This window comes from Amphiura filiformis, chromosome 12 (genome assembly GCF_039555335.1).
Source record: "Amphiura filiformis chromosome 12, Afil_fr2py, whole genome shotgun sequence".
NCBI classification, from domain to species: domain Eukaryota; kingdom Metazoa; phylum Echinodermata; class Ophiuroidea; order Amphilepidida; family Amphiuridae; genus Amphiura; species Amphiura filiformis.
In genome coordinates, this window is record NC_092639.1 from 1,027,327 (window position 1) to 1,046,411 (window position 19,085).

At 41.6% G+C, this 19,085-nt stretch overlaps 1 long non-coding RNA gene across 1 annotated transcript; it reads right to left on the reverse strand.

Moving 5' to 3' along the window:
* Positions 1–2,013: 2,013 nt before the first annotated feature.
* Positions 2,014–18,082, reverse strand: LOC140165622 (uncharacterized). Its single transcript, XR_011860744.1, has 3 exons — positions 18,049–18,082; positions 3,672–3,769; positions 2,014–2,584 (listed from the first exon to the last, which is right to left on the reverse strand). It is a non-coding gene; the product is annotated as an uncharacterized lncRNA (long non-coding RNA).
* Positions 18,083–19,085: the final 1,003 nt, after the last annotated feature.

Here is a 19,085-nt window from a genome sequence, read left to right on the forward strand (position 1 = left end):
AAATTTGAACATAATGTTGCATGGTATCAAAAATTACACGTAAAGATGTACAAGCACTTGATCATTGTCATTCTTGGCTCACATGTTCTTTGGAAAGTTGCAATATAACATATTGCACAACACAAAGAATTAAAGCTGGAAAGCTTACAAAAATCAAAGTTTTTTGGACAAAATGTTGCTTCAAATATTGCCATGAATGCAAAGTTTTAACTTAAAAAATTAAAACATTAAACATAATATAGCACAGTATAAAAATTAGAAGCTCTAAGCTTAATCATGTATTTCTTGGGTTTTTGAAAGTTTAACATATTGCGTAAAGAATTAAATCTGTTAATTGTATAGCTATCCAATTTCTGCAATCCATGTTAAGTTTCTTACAATTCAGGCACTGTGTATCAAAGTAAAGGCAGATCAAATGTTATATTCACTCACGTTTTTCACCTTCAGTGCAAGCATGAGTAACATAATACCATCGTATAAAATAGATCAGAGGACTGAATTGAATGAGATACACAAACTTTACGAAGGGGTGAGCAAGTGTGACAAAAGTGCCTGTTAATCAAACTTGGAATGAGTTGTTGATGTGTGCATTGTGTGATCAATCACTCATTTCTTTGCATCCAGCCAACCGAATTAAAATAAAATTTGTGTATAATGTGCACAATGAGCTACCCACTGCTTTTAAAATATTTTGATGATATTGTCTATTTCTGGAGATGTTTTCTGGGACACCCTGTACTGTGAGAATATAATTATAATAATTTGCATCCCTTTCAGTGTTTGACTTTGCTAATTCCAGCCTAATTGGAGTTAGCTGAAAGTTATGAAAGTTCCATGTCTGAATTTCATTGCTGTGTTAATGAAAATTGATCAAGAAACCTTTACATTCAAACCAATTTTTTTACCCAAATTATTTTTTGGCAACAACAAAAACATTCTTCAGTAAAAATTTTTATTTTTAAAAAACTAGATATACGCTGGCGAAGTTACGTAATTAATCGGATTAACTACCATAGCAATAGGTGCAAACAATTTTGAATATACCGCGCTGCACTACAAGCAGGTTGCACTCATCACCTGTCGTCAATCATATAGTAGATTGAATACAATACCGCTCTTTTCAAAGAGACTAATCTTACAGGTGCAAGTGATTAGCATTTCTTTGACATCTATGGTTCAATGCAGAGGTACCGCATGAACGTAGTAGTGCAGCGCGATATAATCAAAAATTGTTTGTACCTATTGCTATGGTAGTTAATCCGATTATTACGTAACTTCGCCAGCGTATAGATATCTAGGACCATTTACTTTTTAAAATTTTGATCAACTTCACCAAAAAAAAAAGAAAATTGAGCGAAAAATCAGGCTTTTTTTCATGGTTTTTTTTCCCGGCAAAATTGAGCATTTTTCAACCAGTTTTGGTAAAAATTTCTCAAAGTTGGTCAAAATTTAAAAAAATGAATAAAAAATAGGTTTTTAAAAATTAATTTTGTAAAGAATTTTCTTGGTACAATGCCCATGAAAATTTGGGTAAAATTGTTTTTTAATTTTCTCCATAACTGAGCATTTTTGCCCAAATTTGACCTCGCATATGAATTCATCAAGTCTTTGTCATTTTAAAAGACCAAAAATTTAGCAGTTATGAGGCCCATAATTCCCTGAGGGTTAAGACCAACCTTAAGAATTATTTTTTTACTGTTATGTGACTATATGGTAATACCAGTTATATTCACCAGATAGCCAGCTCACATAAAAATCATCACTTCAAATCACAGATGTTCCAATATCTGTGTTCAAATACAATGTTAACAGCTCTCCTAGCAATCATGCTAGAGAATGATTTGACCACTCGCCTAGCATCATACTAGAGAGTGAGTAACCACTCCCCTTTAAAATCTAGACGACAAAGCCTGTCACAAGGATCCATGATTGGCCCTGTTACATGTATGTCATTCACCATAATATTATACACTTGTCAATCAAGAAACCTCTCTATATGTTACGGTGATGACATTCAGTTATACAGATATTTTAATGTATCTTATCCAAACTCCATGAAAACAGCCTCATCTAGCATCACTGAATAAAACACTGGATGACCATAAAATCTCTGGAAGCTAAATGATGAGGAGATAGAGTTTTCTATTGGCGCATCAAATTATCATACACATAGCTTATCTCCTGCTATGCTAACAGTTGGCGATGATTCCATCAATCCAGCTCTGCAATCCAGTATGCAACCTCTGTGTTATATTTGATACACAGATGACAGTGGCTGCACATATCATATACATTGTATCCCTGTAATCTATTATAAATTAGCAACTACATAAAATATCAATTGGTTTCAAGGACCATGGCATCTACTATCTGGTGGTTTGTGCTTTGATCTTGTCCCAAATGGACTATGGCAATGGATTGTTATTAAGTTCCAATAATGACATCCAAAGACTTCAGGGCAGTTCTTATTTGCTGCATTCTTGATTCTCTATACTCTCTTGTTCTTTGTGTTGTTTCCTGTTAAAAGGCTGCTTCAATCTGCAAACTATTGAAGGAATCCTTACTCCTTAGACAGTGCTAGTGCCTGCAGAAAAGTTATTAATGAGAATAACATGAATATTAATAATAATTAACACAACATTTTCAGACCTTCCTTTTATTTAAGAAATAAAGGGTAATGCATTATCCTTTACACCCAAATAATGTGTCCTCACCCATTATTTAGACGTTTTTACTGCCAAGGACACATTATTTGCGTGTAAAGGATAATGCTGCACCCTTTATTTCTATTCTATTACCAGAAAATAGTGCGATTTAAAGAGAAAATATCATTTTTGGCACAAATATTTTCAGTTGTTTACTTCAAGGTGGAGCGTGTATCGCGGAAATATTGCACAGCGTAATGCTGTGCGTAGAGTGTGTTACGGCGCTTGACCCATTATTGCAGAATAATGGGCTCTCATGTGACGTGTTTTAACAAATCACAGTGCGCGATTTTGAATAATGGGTCGTAAGAGTAATAGAATTATAAATAAGTCACAGAATTTTAAAAATTATATACGGTAGATATTTAAGGTGGCAAACTTAACTATGGTGTTGTGCACAGAATTGCTTTAAAATTATCGTACAGGATGTGATTTTCAAAACAGCTTCTTGACTTATGCAAATTCACAAAATCCCATTTAAACACTTTTCTTTGCTGATTTAAGTTAAATGAACATAATGGATTTGACATAGCTAGCTATTGTATCTGTAAGGTGTAGTATTTGAGTTAGCTATCTGAAAATACATATAGACAAAATGCCACCTAAAATGGTCAATATGTTCTATGTACGTCTTTCATAAGGCGAGTTAGATGGTAGCATGAACTAGCAGCATTTGCATTCGAATATTGAGACAAGTAAAGCTGACACACATGAGGAATGGTATTGGTTTTATTAAGGAAATCCCAATGATTGATATAAGTAGTGTCATTTCCACCCCATTTGCATGATGTTTTTTTGAGGGTTTAAAATGGCAAAACTATTGCTTAGATATATTAAAAAATAAATCAAGAAATATCAAGAAATAATTGCAAATTTTCATTTATGAAATTTGCAAATCTAAGCTAAACTTATTTAACATTCGGCCGAAAATTCTGCCCAAAACATATAGTGTAAACCTTAACTCACCTCTAGGAAGATCAATTGCAAAACATCAGATGCCCTGACACCCGAACTCGCAGCCAATGGCTTCACATGTTCATTTACTTCATGAAGTTTGCACCATTCTTTAAAATATAAAACACAAAAAACATAAATGTTACATGTGGGTAAAATATAGAAGATTAAAATTGTGCTTTACAAGATACCCATGAACACCGCAACTTTGTCACAGGTGGGATAGGATAGTAAAGATGATTTGATTTAAACAATACAACATTCCCTTGTATACCACAACTTTGTCACGGGTGGGAAGGGACACCTAAATCATAATTTTAATTGTGCTATACAACATTCCTTGTATACCACAACTTTGTCACAGGAGGGACAGGACACTAGAAATAATTTACATTATAGCACAATAGATAGTGTCCTGTTCCACCCATGATAAAGTTGTAGTATACATGGGAGTGTTGTATAGCTCAATGGAAATCATCTATAGTACTCTGTTCCACCCATGATAAAGTTGTAGTATACATGGGAGTGTTGTATAGCTCAATGGAAATCATCTATAGTACTCTGTTCCACCCATGATAAAGTTGTATGATACATGGGAGTGTTGTATAGCTCAATGGAAATCATCTATAGTACTCTGTTCCACCCATGATAAAGTTGTAGTATACATGGGAGTGTTGTATAGCTCAATGGAAATCATCTACAGTACTCTGTTCCACCCATGATAAAGTTGTAGTATACATGGGAGTGTTGTATAGCTCAATGGAAATCATCTATAGTACTCTGTTCCACCCATGATAAAGTTGTAGTATACATGGGAGTGTTGAATAGCTCAATGGAAATCATCTTTGTGCTCTGTTCCACCCATGATAAAGTTGTAGTATACATGGGAGTGTTGTATAGCTCAATGGAAATCATCTACAGTACTCTGTTCCACCCATGATAAAGTTGTAGTATACATGGGAGTGTTGTATAGCTCAATGGAAATCATCTACAGTACTCTGTTCCACCCATGATAAAGTTGTAGTATACATGGGAGTGTTGTATAGCTCAATGGAAATCATCTTTGTACTCTGTTCCACCCATGATAAAGTTGTAGTATACATGGGAGTGTTGTATAGCTCAATGGAAATCATCTTTGTGCTCTGTTCCACCCATGATAAAGTTGTAGTATACATGGGAGTGTTGTATAGCTCAATGGAAATCATCTTTGTACTCTGTTCCACCCATGATAAAGTTGTAGTATACATGGGATTGTTGTATAGCTCAATGGAAATCATCTTTGTGCTCTGTTCCACCCATGATAAAGTTGTATTATACATGGGTGTGTTGTATAGCTCAATGGAAATCATCTATAGTACTCTGTTCCACCCATGATAAAGTTGTAGTATACATGGGAGTGTTGTATAGCTCAATGGAAATCATCTTTGTACTCTGTTCCACCCATGATAAAGTTGTAGTATACATGGGAGTGTTGTATAGCTCAATGGAAATCATCTTTGTGCTCTGTTCCACCCATGATAAAGTTGTAGTATACATGGGAGTGTTGTATAGCTCAATGGAAATCATCTACAGTACTCTGTTCCACCCATGATAAAGTTGTAGTATACATGGGAGTGTTGTATAGCTCAATGGAAATCATCTACAGTACTCTGTTCCACCCATGATAAAGTTGTAGTATACATGGGAGTGTTGTATAGCTCAATGGAAATCATCTTTGTACTCTGTTCCACCCATGATAAAGTTGTAGTAAACATGGGAGTGTTGTATAGCTCAATGGAAATCATCTTTGTACTCTGTTCCACCCATGATAAAGTTGTAGTATACATGGGAGTGTTGAATAGCTCAATGGAAATCATCTTTGTGCTCTGTTCCACCCATGATAAAGTTGTAGTATACATGGGAGTGTTGTATAGCACAATGGAAATCATCTATAGTACTCTGTTCCACCCATGATAAAGTTGTAGCATACATGGGAGTGTTGTATAGCTCAATGGAAATCATCTACAGTACTCTGTTCCACCCATGATAAAGTTGTAGTATACATGGGAGTGTTGTATAGCTCAATGGAAATCATCTACAGTACTCTGTTCCACCCATGATAAAGTTGTAGTCAGTGTTCGAAATAAGCACTTATCCTCTTGTCCTCTTGTCCAAAAATCACTGGGGACAACCAAATTGAGCTATGTACTTATCCCCTGGACAACCATTATATTTTACCTCCAAATATATGACACATTTTGGGGACAACCAAATTGTTTTGAGGACAAGCAGAATTTATGCTTTAGTTGTCCTCGGGACAACCTCCATTTTTTCCCTATTTCGAACACTGGTTGTAGTATACATGGGAGTGTTGTATAGCTCAATGGAAATCATCTTTGTACTCTGTTCCACCCATGATAAAGTTGTAGTATACATGGGAGTGTTGTATAGCTCAATGGAAATCATCTTTGTGCTCTGTTCCACCCATGATAAAGTTGTAGTATACATGGGAGTGTTGTATAGCTCAATGGAAATCATCTATAGTACTCTGTTCCACCCATGATAAAGTTGTAGTATACATGGGAGTGTTGAATAGCTCAATGGAAATCATCTTTGTGCTCTGTTCCACCCATGATAAAGTTGTAGTATACATGGGAGTGTTGTATAGCTCAATGGAAATCATCTACAGTACTCTGTTCCACCCATGATAAAGTTGTAGTATACATGGGAGTGTTGTATAGCTCAATGGAAATCATCTTTGTGCTCTGTTCCACCCATGATAAAGTTGTAGTATACATGGGAGTGTTGTATAGCTCAATGGAAATCATCTACAGTACTCTGTTCCACCCATGAAAAGGTTGTAGTATACATGGGGGTGTTGTATAGCTCAATGGAAATCATCTACAGTACTCTGTTCCACCCATGATAAAGTTGTAGTATACATGGGAGTGTTGTATAGCTCAATGGAAATCATCTTTGTACTCTGTTCCACCCATGATAAAGTTGTAGTATACATGGGAGTGTTGTATAGCTCAATGGAAATCATCTTTGTGCTCTGTTCCACCCATGATAAAGTTGTAGTATACATGGGAGTGTTGTATAGCTCAATGGAAATCATCTTTGTGCTCTGTTCCACCCATGATAAAGTTGTAGTATACATGGGAGTGTTGTATAGCACAATGGAAATCATCTACAGTACTCTGTTCCACCCATGATAAAGTTGTAGTATACATGGGAGTGTTGTATAGCTCAATGGAAATCATCTTTGTGCTCTGTTCCACCCATGATAAAGTTGTAGTATACATGGGAGTGTTGTATAGCACAATGGAAATCATCTACAGTACTCTGTTCCACCCATGATAAAGTTGTAGTATACATGGGAGTGTTGTATAGCTCAATGGAAATCATCTTTGTGCTCTGTTCCACCCATGATAAAGTTGTAGTATACATGGGAGTGTTGTATAGCTCAATGGAAATCATCTTTGTGCTCTGTTCCACCCATGATAAAGTTGTAGTATACATGGGAGTGTTGTATAGCACAATGGAAATCATCTACAGTACTCTGTTCCACCCATGATAAAGTTGTAGTATACATGGGAGTGTTGTATAGCACAATGGAAATCATCTACAGTACTCTGTTCCACCCATGATAAAGTTGTAGTATACATGGGAGTGTTGTATAGCTCAATGGAAATCATCTTTGTGCTCTGTTCCACCCATGATAAAGTTGTAGTATACATGGGAGTGTTGTATAGCTCAATGGAAATCATCTATAGTACTCTGTTCCACCCATGATAAAGTTGTAGTATACATGGGAGTGTTGTATAGCTCAATGGAAATCATCTTTGTGCTCTGTTCCACCCATGATAAAGTTGTAGTATACATGGGAGTGTTGTATAGCTCAATGGAAATCATCTACAGTACTCTGTTCCACCCATGATAAAGTTGTAGTATACATGGGAGTGTTGTATAGCTCAATGGAAATCATCTACAGTACTCTGTTCCACCCATGATAAAGTTGTAGTATACATGGGAGTGTTGTATAGCTCAATGGAAATCATCTTTGTACTCTGTTCCACCCATGATAAAGTTGTAGTATACATGGGAGTGTTGTATAGCTCAATGGAAATCATCTTTGTACTCTGTTCCACCCATGATAAAGTTGTAGTATACATGGGAGTGTTGAATAGCTCAATGGAAATCATCTTTGTGCTCTGTTCCACCCATGATAAAGTTGTAGTATACATGGGAGTGTTGTATAGCACAATGGAAATCATCTATAGTACTCTGTTCCACCCATGATAAAGTTGTAGCATACATGGGAGTGTTGTATAGCTCAATGGAAATCATCTATAGTACTCTGTTCCACCCATGATAAAGTTGTAGTATACATGGGAGTGTTGTATAGCTCAATGGAAATCATCTTTGTGCTCTGTTCCACCCATGATAAAGTTGTAGTATACATGGGAGGGTTGTATGATAAAGTTGTAGTATACATGGGAGGGTTGTATGATAAAGTTGTAGTATACATGGGAGTGTTGTATAGCTCAATGGAAATCATCTTTGTGCTCTGTTCCATCCATGATAAAGTTGTAGTATACATGGGAGTGTTGTATAGCTGAATGGAAATCATCTATAGTACACTGTTCCACCCATGATAAAGTTGTAGTATACATGGGAGTGTTGTATAGCTCAATGGAAATCATCTTTGTGCTCTGTTCCACCTGTGATAAAGTTGCAGCCTAGTATACATGGGAATGTTGTATAGCACAGTGGAAATCATCAATAGTGTTCAATTCCAACGGTGATAAAGTTGTAGTATACATGGGAGTGTTGTATATCACAATGGAAATCATCTATAATGCTCCGTTCCACCTGTGACAAAGTTGTAGTATACATGGGAGTGTTGTATAGCACAATGGAAATCATCTATAGTGCTCTGTTCCACCTGTGATAAAGTTGTAGTATACATGGGAGTGTTGTCTAACACAATGGAAATCATCTATAGTGTTCAATTCCACCGGTGATAAAGTTGTAGTATACATGGGAGTGTTGTATATCACAATGGAAATCATCTATAATGCTCCGTTCCACCTGTGACAAAGTTGTAGTATACATGGGAGTGTTGTATAGCACAATGGAAATCATCTATAGTGCTCTGTTCCACCTGTGATAAAGTTGTAGTATACATGGGAGTGTTGTATTGCACAATGGAAATCATCTACATGTATAGTACTCTGTTCCGTTGCTCCGTTCCACCTGTGACAAAGTTGTAGTATACATGGGAGTGTTGTATAGCACAATGGAAATCATCTATAGTGCTCTGTTCCACCTGTGATAAAGTTGTAGTATACATGGGAATGTTGTATAGCACAATGGAAATCATCTATAGTGATAATATTGTTGTACACATGAGAGTGTGGTATACACATGTAGCACAATGGGAATCATGAACTTCAATGTCCTGTTTCACTTGTGAGCATGATAAAGTTGTGGCATACACTAGAGTGTTTATTCTAGTCTTTTGTTGCCTACTGAAAAGTTGAACGAAGATAATTTCTGTTTTCGGTTTCGGGAGTTATGTTAATTTCTGACATGAAAACGTGACATGAGAGAGTTGATGCTAATACAGACAAGAGAAGTGTCTAAATTTTATGGTCGTAAATTAGCGATAAATTGTACGGCTTCAATTGACTTGCGTAGGGTGTATAGGTACTTCCGCCTAGGCGGGAGTGGCTCATGAAAAAAAGCCCAGCATAGAAATATACACTAATCAGTGTTGCCACGAATTACGTATACTTGTTCGTGCAATCGCGAAAAAATAGGTCATATGATTATGTAGAGATGAAACGGGGAATTCTTTTCGTCCAAAATACACCTTAAAACTTGTGTGTCCGAGATAGTAACTCAGGGCCCGACTGTAACTCGGGTCCGAGATAGTAACTCAGGGCCCGACTTAGTAACCCGGGGCCTCAACTCGGGACCCGAGATAGTAACTCAGGGTCCAAGATAGTAACTCGGGCCCCGACTTAGTAACTCGATATCTGAGTTAGTAACTCGGGCCCGGATTTAGTATCTTGGGTCCAAGATAGGCCCGAGATAGTATCTCAGACTTAGTAACTCTGGGTCCAAGATAGTACTCTGGGTCCGAGATAGTAACTTGGGGCCTCGACTTAGTAACTCAGGGTCTAAGACAGTAACTCGGGGCCTCGACTTAGTAACTCGGTGCCTCGACTTAGTAACTCGGTGCCTCGACTTAGTAACTCGGGGTCCGAGATAGTAACTCGGGGCCCCGACTTATTAACTCGGGGTCAGAGATAGTAACTTGGGGCCTCGACTTAATAACTTGGGGTCTGAAACAGTAACACGGACCGCGAGATAGTAACTCGGGGTCTGAGATAGTAATTCAGGGCCCCGACCTAGTAACTCGGGGTCCGAGATAGTAATTCGGGGCCTTGACTTAGTAACTCGGGGTCCGAGATAGTAACTTGGGGCCTCAACTTAGTAACTTGGTATCCGAGATAGTAACACGGACCCTATATAGTAACTCGGGGTCCGAGATAGTAATTCGGGCCCTGGACTTTATAACTCAGGGTCCGGGATAGTAACTCGGGGTCAGAGATAGTAAGTCGGGGCCTCGACTTAGTAACTCGGGGTCTGAGATAGTAACACTGACCCCGAGATAGTAACTCGGGGTCCGAGATAGTAACTTGGGGCCTCGACTTAATAACTCGGGGTCTGAAACAGTAACACGGACCCGAGATAGTAACTCGGGTCTGAGATAGTAATTCAGGGCCCCGACTTAGTAACTCGGGGTACGAGGTAGTAACTCGGGGTCCGAGACTTAGTAACTTGGGGTCTGAGATAGTAACTCGACCCCGACTTAGTAACTCGGGGTCTGAGATAGTAACTCGGGGCCTCGACTTAGTAACTCGGGGTCCGTGATAGTAACTCGGGGCCTCGACTTATTAACTCGGGTCTGAGATAGTAACACGCACCCAGAGATTGTAACTCGGGGTCGGAGATAGTAACTCGGGGCCCTGACTTAGTAATTAGGGGTTAGAGATAGTAACTCGGGGCCTCAACTTAGTAACTTGGGGTCTGAGATAGTAACACAGACCCCAAGATAGTAACCCGGGGACCGAGATAGTAACTCAGGCCTCGACTTAGTAACTCGGGTCTGAAATAATAACACGGACCCTGATATTGTAACTTGGGGTCCAAGATAGTAACTCGGGGCCCCGACGTAGTAACTGGGGGTCAGAGATAGTAACTCGGGGCCTCGACTTAGTACCTCGGGGTCCAAGATAGTAACTTGGGGCCTCAACTTAGTAACTTGGTATCTGAGATAGTAACACAGACCCAAGATAGGAACTCGGGGTCCGAGATAGTAATTCGGGCCCCGACTTAGTAACTCGGAGTCCGAGATAGTAACTTGGGGCCGAGATACTAATTGGGGGTCCTGAATTACTATCTCAGACCCCGAGTTACTATCTCGGGTCTGTGTTACTGTTTCAGACCCCGAGTTATTAAGTCGAGGCCCCAAGTTACTATCTCGGACCCCGAGTTAATAAGTCGGGCCCCGAGTTACTATCTCGGACCCCGAGTTAATAAGTCAGGGCCCGAGTTACTATCTCGTTACTATCTCGGGGTCAGTGTTACTATCTCAGACCCGAGTTACTAAGTCGAAGCCCAAGTTACTATCTCGGACCCCGAGTTACTAAGTCGAGGCCCGAGTTACTATCTCTGACCGCCAGTTACTACGTCGGGGCCCGAGTTACTATCTTGGACCCGAGTTACAATCTCCGGGTCCGTGTTATTATCTCAGACCCGAGTTACTAAGTCGACGCCCGAGTTACTATCTCGGACCCCGGGTTACTATCTCGGGGTCCGTGTTACTATCTCAGACCCCAAGTTACTAAGTTGAGGCCCTGAGTTACTATCTCTAACCCCCAATTACTAAGTCGGGGCCCTGAGTTACTATCTCGGACCCCGAGTTACAATCTCGGGGTGCGTGTTACTATCTCAGACCCGAGTTAATAAGTCGAGGCCCCGAGTTACTATCTCGGACCCCGAGTTACTAAGTCGAGGCCCCGGTTTACTATCTCAGACCCCGAGTTACTAAGTCGGGGCCCGAGTTACTATTTCGGACCCCGAGTTAATAAGTCAGGGCCCGAGTTACTAAGTCGAGGCCCCGAGTTACTATCTCTGACCGCCAGTTACTACGTCGGGGCCCCGAGTTACTATCTTGGACCCCGCGTTACAATCTCCGGGTCCGTGTTATTATATCAGACCCGAGTTACTAAGTCGACGCCCGGGTTACTATCTCGGACCCCGGGTTACTATCTCGGGGTCCGTGTTACTATCTCAGACCCCAAGTTACTAAGTTGAGGCCCCGAGTTACTATCTCTAACCCCCAATTACTAAGTCGGGGCCCGAGTTACTATCTCGGACCCGAGTTACAATCTCGGGGTGCGTGTTACTATCTCAGACCCGAGTTAATAAGTCGAGGCCCGAGTTACTATCTCGGACCCCGAGTTACTAAGTCGAGGCCCCGGTTTACTATCTCAGACCCCGAGTTACTAAGTCGGGGCCCGAGTTACTATTTCGGACCCCTGAGTTACTAAGTTGGGGCCCTAAGTTACTAAGTTGGGGCCCCCAAGTTAGTAACTCAGACCCGAGTTACTATCTCGTAGTCCGTGTTACTATCTCAGACCCCGAGTTACTAAGTTGAAGCCCCGAGTTACTATCTCGGTACCTGAGTTACTAAGTTGGGGCCCCAAGTTACTAAGTTGGGGCCCCCAAGTTACTAACTCAGACCCCGAGTTACTATCTCGTTGTCCGTGTTACTATCTCAGACCCCGAGTTACTAAGTTGAGGCCCGAGTTACTATCTCGGACCCCGAGTTATTATATCTCTGACCCCAAGATATTAAGTCGGAACCCTGAGTTACTATCTAAGGGCCCGTGTTATTAAGTCGGGGCCGAGTTACTATATCAGACCCTGAATTAGTATCTCGGGACCTTGAGCTACTATCTCGGATCCCAAAGTAGTATCTCGGGGCCCCGAATTACTATCTCGGACTCGAGTTACTAAGTCGGGCCCCGACTTACTATCTCGGACCCTGAGTTACTATCCCGGACCCCGAGTTATAAAGTCGGGGCCTGATTACTATCTCGGACCCCGAGTTACTATCTTGGGGTCCGTGTTACTATTTCAGATACCAAGTTACTAAGTTGAGGCCCCAAGTTACTATCTCAGACCCGAGTTACTAAGTCGAGGTCTGTGTTACTATCTCAGACCCGAGTTACTAAGTCGAGGCCCGAGTTACAATCTTGGACCCCGAGTTAATAAGACGAGGCCCCGAGTTACTATCTCGGACCCCGAGTTAATAAGTCGGGCCCCGAGTTACTATCTCGGACCCCGAGTTAATAAGTCAGGGCCCGAGTTACTATCTCAGACCCGAGTTACTATCTCGGGGTCAGTGTTACTATCTCAGACCCGAGTTACTAAGTCGAAGCCCAAGTTACTATCTCGGACCCCGAGTTACTAAGTCGAGGCCCGAGTTACTATCTCTGACCGCCAGTTACTACGTCGGGGCCCCGAGTTACTATCTTGGACCCCGAGTTACAATCTCCGGGTCCGTGTTATTATATCAGACCCGAGTTACTAAGTCGACGCCTGAGTTACTATCTCGGACCCCAGGTTACTATCTCGGGGTCCGTGTTACTATCTCAGACCCCAAGTTACTAAGTTGAGGCCCCGAGTTACTATCTCTAACCCCCAATTACTAAGTCGGGGCCCCGAGTTACTATCTCGGACCCCGAGTTACAATCTCGGGGTGCGTGTTACTATCTCAGCCCCGAGTTAATAAGTCGAGGCCCCGAGTTACTATCTCGGACCCCGAGTTACTAAGTCGAGGCCCCGGTTTACTATCTCAGACCCCGAGTTACTAAGTCGGGGCCCGAGTTACTATTTCGGACCCCAAATTACTAAGTTGGGGCCCTAAGTTACTAAGTTGGGGCCCCAAGTTAGTAACTCAGACCCGAGTTACTATCTCGTAGTCCGTGTTACTATCTCAGACCCCGAGTTACTAAGTTGAAGCCCGAGTTACTATCTCGGTACCTGAGTTACTAAGTTGGGGGCCCAAGTTACTAAGTTGGGGCCCCCCAAGTTACTAACTCAGACCCCGAGTTACTATCTCGTTGTCCGTGTTACTATCTCAGACCCCGAGTTACTAAGTTGAGGCCCGAGTTACTATCTCGGACCCCGAGTTATTATATCTCTGACCCCAAGATATTAAGTCGGAACCCTGAGTTACTATCTAAGGGCCCCGTGTTATTAAGTCGGGGCCCGAGTTACTATATCAGACCCTGAATTAGTATCTCGGGACCTTGAGCTACTATCTCGGATCCCAAAGTAGTATCTCGGGGCCCCGAATTACTATCTCGGACTCCGAGTTACTAAGTCGGGCCCCCGACTTACTATCTCGGACCCTGAGTTACTATCCAGGACCCCGAGTTATAAAGTCGGGGGCCTGGATTACTATCTCGGACCCCGAGTTACTATCTTGGGGTCCGTGTTACTATTTCAGATACCAAGTTACTAAGTTGAGGCCCCAAGTTACTATCTCAGACCCGAGTTACTAAGTCGAGGTCTGTGTTACTATCTCAGACCCGAGTTACTAAGTCGAGGCCGAGTTACAATCTTGGACCCCGAGTTAATAAGGCGAGGCCCGATTTACTATCTCGGACCCCGAGTTAATAAGTCGGGCCCGAAGTTACTATCTCGGACCCGAGTTAATAAGTCAGGGCCCGAGTTACTATCTCAGACCCCGAGTTACTATCTCGGGGTAAGTGTTACTATCTCAGACCCGAGTTACTAAGTGAAGCCCCAAGTTACTATCTCGGACCCCGAGTTACTAAGTCGAGGCCCCGAGTTACTATCTCTGACCGCCAGTACTACGTCGGGGCCCCGAGGTCGTACTATCATTAAAAACAATCTCCGGGTCCGTGTTATTATATCAGACCCGAGTTACTAAGTCGACGCCCGAGTTACTATCTCGGACCCCAGGTTACTATCTCGGGGCCCGTGTTACTATCTCAGACCCCAAGTTACTAAGTTGAGGCCCGAGTTACTATCTCTAACCCCCAATTACTAAGTCGGGGCCCGAAGTTACTATCTCGGACCCCGAAGTTACAATCTCGGGTGCGTGTTACTATCTCAGACCGAGTTAATAAGTCGAGGCCCGAGTTACTATCTCGGACCCCGAGTTACTAAGTCGAGGCCCGGTTTACTATCTCAGACCCGAAGTTACTAAGTCGGGGCCGAGTTACTATTTCGGACCCCGAGTTACTAAGTTGGGGCCCTAAGTTACTAAGTTGGGGCCCCCAAGTTAGTAACTCAGACCAGTTACTATCTCGTTGTCCGTGTTACTATCTCAGACCCCGAAGTTACTAAGTTGAAGCCCGAGTTACTATCTCGGTACCCGAAGTTACTAAGTTGGGGCCCCAAGTTACTAAGTTGGGGCCCCAAGTTACTAACTCAGACCCGAAGTTACTATCTCGTTGTCCGTGTTACTATCTCAGACCCGAGTTAATAAGTCGAGGCCCCGAGTTACTATCTCGGACCCCGAGTTATTATATCTCTGACCCCAAGATATTAAGTCGGAACCTGAGTTACTATCTAAGGGCCCGTGTTATTAAGTCGGGGCCCGAGTTACTATATCAGACCCTGAATTAGTATCTCGGGACCTTGAGCTACTATCTCGGATCCCAAAGTAGTATCTTGGGGCCCCGAATTACTATCTCGGACCCCGAGTTACTATCTTGGGGTCCGTGTTACTATTTCAGATACCAAGTTACTAAGTTGAGGCCCCAAGTTACTATCTCAGACCCGAGTTACTAAGTCGAGGTCCGTGTTACTATCTCAGACCGAAGTTACTAAGTCGAGGCCCGAGTTACAACCTTGGACCCCGAGTTAATAAGCCGGGGCCCCGAGTTACTATCTCGGACCCCGAGTTACTAAGTCGAGGCCCCAAGTTACTATCTCAGACCCAGAGTTACTAAGTCGGGGCCCGAGTTACTTAAAGTCGAGTTACTATCTCGGGGTCCAAGTTACTGTTTCAGACCCCGAGTTACTAAGTAATTAAGGGCCCAGGGTGTAGACATCACCCTGGGTGTAGACATAATTATTGCACAGTCCCTATAGTATTGTGTTGTCGTGGATACATGGTAGTTGATAAATTACTCGATCAAATCATTTGGATAACGGGTACTACACCCTGCCCAATTTTGTGCCTATTTTACATTTTTCTCAAAAATTATAGAGCATTGGTGACAAGTAAGATATGTATATTATAGGGGCAAGGACTACAACTGCTACACTGGAAATTTTATTTCAGCACAGACAGCAGTTGTGGAGTTACAGTCAAAAATTAGGGAAAACCAATATTTGATCAATAAATCAATAACTACTTGCCTTGAGTTGCTGAATTTTCAGTGCAGTAGTTATAGTCCTTGTCTCTATAATATACATATATCTAGGCCCTATATCTTACTTGTCACCAATGCACTATGATTTTTGAGAAAAACACAAAATAAGCAAAAAAATTGGCTAGGGTGTGGTACCCCTTAAACATAATAGATCCCACACAATTTAAAACCAACATAACCCAACATCTACAAGAAATCTATAGACTAAAATTTGCATGCATGCGCATATCAACCTAACCGTTTTACTCCTCTAGGACTGTTGGGCAGTATCAAGATCAAGATGATGTGCAAATTCCAAGTTAGACTTCATCATGTCCTTGCTGTCATTGACATATTTGTAGAGACGACTAGAGTACACTGGAAATTTTATTTCAGCACAGACAGCAGTTGTGGAGTTACAGTCAAAAATTAGGGAAAACCAATATTTGATCAATAAATCAATAACTACTTGCCTTGAGTTGCTGAATTTTCAGTGCAGTAGTTATAGTCCTTGTCTCTATAATATACATATAGAGGCCCTATATCTTACTTGTCACCAATGCACTATGATTTCTGAGAAAAACACAAAAATAAGCAAAAAATTGGCTAGGGGTGTAGTACCCCCTTAAACATAATAGATCCCACACAATTTAAAACCAACATAACCCAACATCTACAAGAAATCTATAGACTAAAATTTGCATGCATGCGCATATCAACCTAACTGTTTTACTCCTCTAGGACTGTTGGGCAGTATCAAGATCAAGATGATGTGCAAATTCCAAGTTAGACTTCATCATGTTCTTGCTGTCATTGACATATTTGTAGAGACGACTAGAGTCCCCGCTATATGTCGAATGTATGGACTAGGGTAGCCGAAACATCATGGCCCTGTTCCTTCCTCACTAGGGCCATGAATGCCCTACGTCACGTAAAAAGCGGGCACCGTGAACTCACGTCAGCGGTGATGACGTCACACTGACGGCATCTATTTATAGAAAGAATTCAAAACATTTTCCATCCTCAAATGTGCTCAAAATTTACGAACATGCACCAAATATGTTTTGTTTAAAAGTCTCATCTTCACGTGAGGAATGGTAGGAAGTGGTATTTATGAGAAAACGTGGTATTTTATGTGTACCCTGGACCAGATATGCTCAGGAGTCTCAGACCTTCGTACGGAGAAGGACAGTGGAAATCAGGGGTAGGCCTACAGCATTAAGGCCCAAAAGTCGGGGGTTGTTTTCCTGTGTTTTTCACTCCAGAGCTTGCAGAAAATCCAAATACATGGGGTGAAAATTAAATCTTTGGGGTGAAAAATATTTTGCAGTGTAGTCAGGGGTAGGAGTACGGTCCAAAAGTAGCTAGAGGGTCAGTTTTCACCCCGAGCTTGCACATATTCCCAATAGAGGGTGAAAAATTAATATTTTTAAATTTAGGGGTCATTCACCCCGCTACCCCTGGTGGAAATCGTAGTGACGGACGTGTGAGTACCTCGGGCTAGGACTAGGGAGCCAATTGTCAAAAGCTGTAACTCACACATATTATACGATACACCTATCGAATGTGTGTCATCGGTCCAGTCATCGGCCTTGTAGGAACCCATGGATTAGGTCCATGTACACATACGATGGGTGTACCCCGCTAGAGTCCCGGACTAGAGTTTTAAATTATACTATGTAGCATGTACAGTACTCGGAGAACGTGGTTGTGTATATTTTTTCTGTATACGTCGCTATTTATAGAAAGGATAAATCAACTTGAGAAAATATTGTGACTTGCTCAAGTTGTTATACTCGCGTACATACTCACACTGTACAGAGTTGTACAGTATGTACAGTGCAGAAACTATCACAGCTTTTGGTATTAATATTGGTAAGCTTACACTACCATAATTCATTGCAACTGGTAAGAAACTGGACGAAATGTACACTTACTGTTGTTTAAAATGCTTGAATTCGAAATTACTGGTTAGAAACTGGAACAAAAGTACACTTTTCTATAATACTGTGGTTTAAAATTCAAACGCCGTGTGTGTGTTAATTAATTTCACTGTGGTGACGAGCTAGATATATTAATAACATCATTCACGATCTGTACGAGTCGATTATTAAAAAAATGTATGACGCGGATGACGTAGAGTTCATTAATATTCATATATACTACTACGATTTCATCATGAGAGGGGTCTGGCACACGACACTGGCGTACCGATTCAGGCGATACAGGACCTGAAAATGATGCGCAGTGAGTCACCTTATGCTTACAATACTGTACGTGGCCCTTAAAGCCATATTATAACATTTTCAAACAAAATAGATTAGCATTTCTTTGCCATAAAATGTTAGCTTTTACTGTCAGATATATCCCCTTTTATTTTTGAGCCGAACAAATACGGCAAAGCAAAGAAAATTGGAATTTACTACCAGCGCACAGTGGCGGATTTAGAGGGGGGCGCACGCGGCGCGCGCCCCCTCTATTTTGTGCAGATCGGCGCCTGACTCTGTGTATTTTTGCAGAGTGGCGCCTGACTTTGTGTGGGCGCCGAGCCGCGGCGGCGGTGGCGGTGGCTCGGCGCCCCTCTATTGAAAATTCCTGGATCCGCCCCTGGCGCACATGTCGCCAATACGTACCACTCCTTCGGTCATGTTGTGGTACGACCCTTTGTTGTGTATATCACCGTCCCGCACGCTGTGTACGTACTGTGTGTTATGAACATCGTGTATGCGTTCGACTAATAATTCCATCGTAATAATAAAGCGCGGATTCCGGCGTTTTATTCAAAATCACGGATTTTGACAAAACTACAGCACCTAGAGTCTTGATTTTTGCAGGGTATATTGGTTTAATAAAGTACAATTTAATCGTGTAAAAAATGAATTTTAAAAATTCAGTGAGGGCGTCTTCCTCAGCAAATGTTATAATATGGCTTTAAATGACCTAGTAGGGCTAGAAATAATCTGTTATCTCAAGC